This window comes from Myotis brandtii, unplaced genomic scaffold (assembly GCF_000412655.1).
Source record: "Myotis brandtii unplaced genomic scaffold, ASM41265v1 scaffold112, whole genome shotgun sequence".
Classification (NCBI taxonomy): domain Eukaryota; kingdom Metazoa; phylum Chordata; class Mammalia; order Chiroptera; family Vespertilionidae; genus Myotis; species Myotis brandtii.
In genome coordinates this window covers 12,637,099-12,643,329 of record NW_005353838.1, presented here as the reverse complement: position 1 = coordinate 12,643,329, position 6,231 = coordinate 12,637,099, and the positions used below count along the sequence as shown (strand labels likewise).

Below are 6,231 nucleotides of genomic sequence, written 5' to 3'. Positions count from 1 at the left end.
TTTTTCTAAACATTCCTGGAATTAAATACTTTAAGTTTTTAATACCAATATCTATATATCTTTATACAAATTTCATGTTTAACCACAAATAAAAATTCTCCTACTTATAAGAGCCTCCTAGCAGCTGGCTTAGCATTTCACTTACTTGGGGTTTAATTTTACTAAACAGCTTTCTTTTAAATTCCGAACAAAATCGTTGTAATCTATGTTAGATGCTCATTTAGCAGTATTATTGAGAGGTGGGATTTCCAACAGTGGCATCAAGAGAACAATACATTAAATCAGGTTCTCTCTCTTTCTGAAGATAGCAGCGCGAGCTCAGCTGGGCCCTCGGTCCTCAGCCCAGCCCTCGGCGGCGGCAGTGAATTCAGCCATAACTATAGCCGAGTCTGATCATTCTCCTGATGAAATTACACTGATCTAATTTGCACGCTGTGAAGACATTTGGCACTGGCTGGATCTGAGCCTTGACATCTTCATTGGAACTAAAAGTACACTAAGAACTGACATTACATTTCACATTCTCTTCTGCCAGGCTGTGGCATTTCGTCCTCTTTAAAGGCATTATTTCAAGAACATTTAATTTGGCTTTGATGTGCCTGCCATTTTGCTGGGTGGAACATACTGTGCCAGAAAAGCTCAGCTGTAATAAAGTTTGGCACCAACAGCCCACCATATACCTGCACCATCCTGTGCGATTTAATTGGCATTCAGCGGGTTGATAAATGGATTGGCTTAATGAGACAATATCCTTGACATATGCAGGGCTCTCCTGAGGAATAGGATTCATTTTTCCACTTCACACATCAACATGTTACAGATACCAACACAGTCATCTCCAGCAGTTGTGCGGTAGCCAGTGAATGCCATCCACTGGGCTGACCAGCGACACGGTTACCTTCCAAACATCTCCCTCCTTCCTCCTCCAGCACAAAGCAAAGCATGGATTTTAAATTTCATTGTCTTTTGTATTTTCCCAGACACAAGGAACAAGATGAACCCCATGATTTATTTACAGAAATCTGTATTTCCCTAGGAGATCAAACAGCCTTGTGGTCTAACCAAATTGGTTTTACCTGCTATAAAATCATGACTGTAAAATGAAAGTAATAATGAATGCTAGGTATAACTACTGACACATGCAATCATGTACAGGAGCAAATAGGTGGGTGCCATTCTATCTTCAGAAATGCTGGTTGCAAAAATGAATTAATTAAGACAACAAAGAGACACCATTTTTCACTCCTCTGATTATCAAAGATTAAAAAGAACCATAATGCTGAGTGTTGGCACGGGAGCAAGGACATAAGTGCCTCATGCGCTGCCGGTGGGATCCTAAATTAATACAACTTTTCTGGAAGGCAATTTTCAGTATGTATCAAAAGCCTTAAAAATGGACATAGACTTTCACTAAAGCACTTCCACTTCTGAAAATATGTCCCAAGGGATTGGAGACATGCCAAAGATGGATATTCAATGATCAACACATTGATTATAATAGAGAAAAAATGTAAAACAACGCAGATGCCTAAAAAAATAGATTTCCTAAAGAGAATATAGAACAATCATATGCTAGAACACTAAGCAGTCGTTAAAATGCTGTTGTAGCCAGGCTGGTGCGGCTCAGTGATTGAGCATTGACCATGAACCAGGAGGTCACAGCTCAAATCTCCATCAGGTTGTGGCTCGATCCCCAGTAGGGGGAGTGCAGGAGGCAGCCAATCAATAATTCTCTCTCATCATTAATGTATGATTCTCTCTCATCATTGATATTTCTCTCTCTCTCTCTCAATCCCTTCCTCTCTGAAAGAAATAAAAATGATTAAAAAAATAAAATAATGAAATGCTGTAGTAGAAATATGTCATGAAAAATGGTTCTAAGTATTACAAAATACTACTTCATTGTTAGCCATTTTTTGTGAAAAATTTATATATCTATACATCTATACTCATACTAAAAAAATCAAAAAAACAAATATCAAAATAATAATGCTTGCCTTTGGAAGTGGGATTAATTAGACTTTCTTTTTTCTTTATGTTTATCTTATGTTTAAACAAAATTTATTTAAAGGATTTAATTAAGATGGCATTTTAAATTTCTCAAGTAATTTCTAGCTGACAACAATGTGATTTTTGGAAAGTCTTTTACTGTGTGCTAAGTCAAATCATGCCCATGTAATTCAATTCTTATGGTTCCAGGTTACTTAAGTATTCAATTGAATAGCTGTCCAGATAGATAACCCATCTTAGACAAATGACCTTTCTTTCTACTTCCAGCTTCCTGGGATTCTCACGTCACTAGTAACAGCTGAGTAGTAGAAAGCAGCAGATTTTTAGAACACAGTTGACATTCAAAAGACTTCTGGAGTATATGTCTTCTAGCCATGGTCCTTATTAAATAAAAACTACTTGGTCTACTCTGTTTTGTTTGTTTGTTTACAATGCCAAAGATGCCTAAAAAAAGATAGAAAATATGAAGATCCAGATATGAAAAGGTTATTTATTTAGATTTGCTAAGGCCCCCTGGGAACCACATTGAGCCTGGCAATAGGAAAATTAGGGTCCCTGCCTTCAAGTCTGCCCAGGCAAATAGAAAAGGAAAGATAAAGGGGATGGAATGAAAGTGCTTTAAAAGGGAGATCAGCTTAGGGAAGCCGAAGTGCTCCATAATGACCACTGCAGGGCTTGGTCAGCTTTTCAGCCCGGGCGGGAGGAAGGGCCCTGTGAAGAGCATCCAGGGCAGCTGCATCGCTCGCAGCTCAGCGGTCCTCCCTGGTCCTCCCGGCGTGGCGCCACGCTGCCCGCCCCTGGCTTCCTTCCTGCCTCTGAGGTGGGAGGGCACCCAAAGCCACTGCCCCTCATTCCAACTGGGGTCCAGTTTGATGCTCTCCATTCTGGTCCACAGGAAGTTCCAACATGCAAATAAGCCCGAGGAAATGGAAAAAGGAAACGGTGTGTGACAGTTTCTAATTACTGCATAAAAACAACATATGGAAACTTCATTGTCCATTTCATCTCTCAACATGTACCATCAAGTCAGACTTCTTTTACTCAAATCCCTCTCTAGAGAGCATTTGGATCTGATTTACTTCAAAAAGAAGTTGTGTGTTGTTGTTTTTTTAAAATTTCTGATGGAATAATAGTATTTTTTTATTTTAAACATCTTGCTCATTGGGAGGTTTTCATAACCTTGTTCTATTTTCCATATGAGTTTTCTCATTGTGCGTTCGTTAATTCTATTCCCTCGGGTTGTTCACAACCTGGACCGAAGTTGTTCATTCTTCAAAAGTTTAAATTAACTGTCCCTAAGTACCTGTTATAAATGCTTGAATGAGTCCCTAATCACTGATTAGAGGCAGCAGGGGGATTGATTCGGCTCTTGTGTCTGCTTCAATGTTCTAAAGGCTATGAACAGGAGGTCAAGAGAGGAAAACAAAGCAGGCAACGTTTGGTGAACTAAAAAAAAAATAACAGTGCGGCACAGAAAAAAACAAAAGTTAGTGAAACCAATGTGTTGAGGTAGAAAGTCTGGATTGAGGCTCAAAGACCTGGAGACTGGCCCCAGCTTAGGCACACGAGTGTGATCCTAGGCAGGGTCACTTCCCTCATCTGCTTTCAGATAGGGTTCAGGCTACAAGATTTCCAAGATTTCTTTCCTGTTTCCTGAATTCTCAGACTGTACCGCATGATTTCAGTACTACTTGCTGTCTATATGGGACCAGACGTACCAAAGGTGGCTTGCATTTAAATGCTAACCTTGGAGGAATGTTTAAAAGTTGAGGCAAAACCAGAGAAGCAAAGCATATATCAAGTTCCCATTTGCTTAAGGCAAAGCCTTCCAGATTCTCCTCTCATCCCCCACTGGCCACAGAAGCAGAGTCAGTTAATGAATCAGAAAAAAGCTGGTTACCAGATGTCCTGGCTTATTAACACGCACATCGCATTCTGTAACGGCATTCACAGAGCAAGCTGTGTGGAACCGAGGGATGGCAAAGGGAAACTTCTCCTCTCACATAAGCTTCAAAATGTGGTGTGCTTTGCTAAATTTCAGGAATGGTTGCTGCCTAAGTTAGTGCAAGCCGTTGGCAGGCATGCTCTCTGGCAGGAGCTTGCCTGGGTTACAAAGAACCCCTTCTCCAAGGTCATAGGATATCTCGCCTCTCTCAGCCCTGCCTCCTTCCTCTAATCTGTGCAGACTTGCTGACGTGATTTCTTACACGTGGAAAGAAAGACAACGGTAATAAAGTTAGGAGTGATGCAAGGGAAAAGCCAACGCTGTGTGATTGGTTTTCACCACAGCTAATTTTAAAGCCACCCATTGTTCAGCTCTGCGGTGTAATTTTATGTTAATATCCTGAAAGTTGTCAAATCTTGGCAAAACCTATGCATAAATTACACAGAAAGTAGCTCGCAGGAGGGGGAAAAGTAATGACTGTCATGGATAGCCAAACCCATTAATAGCCTGACAAGCAATAACCCAGGAGCTCTGGTCAACTGCTGCAGACATCTGTGAAACTTTTGCAATTAGTACCATTTTCCCCCCTTTTTTTGTTTTGCTGTTGGAAGAGGTATCAGCTGTGAAATAGCATGTAACGGACTGATCATTATCAGCTCTGTGAGCAAGGGTTGGGCTTTATCATCTCTCTTGGTTGACCATGCCCTACTTTTCACAAAAAACAACTTAAAAAATTTTTTTTAAAATAATGCCATAATTATATAGTCTCTAGGAAACAGGTGCCAATGGTGTGGCTACTCAAATAATAAAAAATAAGATGCTTCAACCTCTTACTCATCACTGATTTTCCTCCCTGTGAGGTTGAGAAGAAATAAAGATGGAGAGACACAATCTCTCTTAAAAGCTGCACCCTAGGTTCTAGGCTTGCAGGTAGATCATCTTATTGTGCCTTCTCCTACCACTTTCCACATCACTTTTCTGTGGGTAAGGGTTTCAGGGCAAAATAAATGGTCACTGTTTGTGCCATGCTGGTGGTTAAAACATTTTGAATATCACTCTGTATACATGTGTGTGTATATCTGTCTATTTATTTATTTATCTATCTATCTATCTATCTAGTACACACACACACACATAATCTATTGTTCATTTTCCCTAAGAATATTGCAGGTAAATTAGCTGAGTTTCCTACAGTGAATAGCTCTAAAGCAAGCATGTCAAACTCATGGCCAGCGAGCCACATGCCTTGTTTATTTGGCCTGTGTTAGCCTTTGAGTTTGACATGCTTGCTCTAAAGCAGTTGTTCTCAACCTGTGGGTTGCCTAAGACCATCGGAAAACACATATATAATTACATATTGTTTTTGTGATTAATCACTATGCTTTAATTATGTTCAATTTGTAACAATGAAAATACATCCTGCATATCAGATATTTACATTATGATTCATAACAGTAGCAAAATTATAGTTATGAAGTAGCAACGAAAATAATTTTATGGTTGGGGGTCACCACAACATGAGGAACTGTATTAAAGGGTCGTGGCATTAGGAAGGTTGAGAACCACTGGTCTAAAGGCTTTTCAATATTTCCCCAGAGCTGTTACAGCTGCTGCATCTTACATAGTGCCTGGCACTGAGTAGATACTCAAAAATCTCTGTTGAATGTATGTATATATGTTAGCAGGGAATATTTCCCATTGATGATCTTGCTATTGTAGCTCCATTTGTTGATTTTATGCAGAACTTCCTTGCTGCTTAAAAAAAAATCATTGCCTGTGTGTAGGGTTTCCTCGGGGAATGCTAACAAAAGACTTGCTTTTCTCAAAACTTATAGCCTGAAATGCCTGCATTACAGAATCATTTGGTTAACAAACTCTTTCCTAGCTCCGGCTTTATTCCAGGGCCTATGCTTAGAGATGGAGATAAGAAGATGAATAAAACACAGTTTTTGCTATCACAGAGCTCACAGAATGTTAAGAACAGCCACGTGGAAAGGTGATTCCCAAAATACATGCACATGTTATAAGACTACAGGTTTCAACTGCCTTTAAGGACCAGCACACTTTAGCTGGCATTGCAGGGAAAGGTGTCATAGTAAAAATGCATGTGGGATGGGTTTTGTAAAACATGGCCTGGCAGAAAGAGCAAGGAAAGGCTTTCAAGGCTCAAGGTCTGCATGTGTAGAGTTACAGTGTAATAAAAGGACATAGAATTTTAGGAAAGAGTGAGATAGCTAGTGGCTAGAAGCAGAGGGTGTGGGAGAATGTGGCAGGAG

General features: G+C 40.0%; 1 long non-coding RNA gene across 1 annotated transcript in view; it reads right to left on the bottom strand.

The window, feature by feature from the left end:
• The window catches only part of LOC106727555, a 45,060-nt gene extending 41,650 nt beyond the window's left edge, over positions 1 to 3,410 (bottom strand). Inside the window, exon 1 of the long non-coding RNA XR_001363785.1 lies at positions 3,314 to 3,410. This is a non-coding gene — a long non-coding RNA (uncharacterized LOC106727555). The remainder of the gene's footprint in view (positions 1 to 3,313) is intronic.
• Positions 3,411 to 6,231: the final 2,821 nt, after the last annotated feature.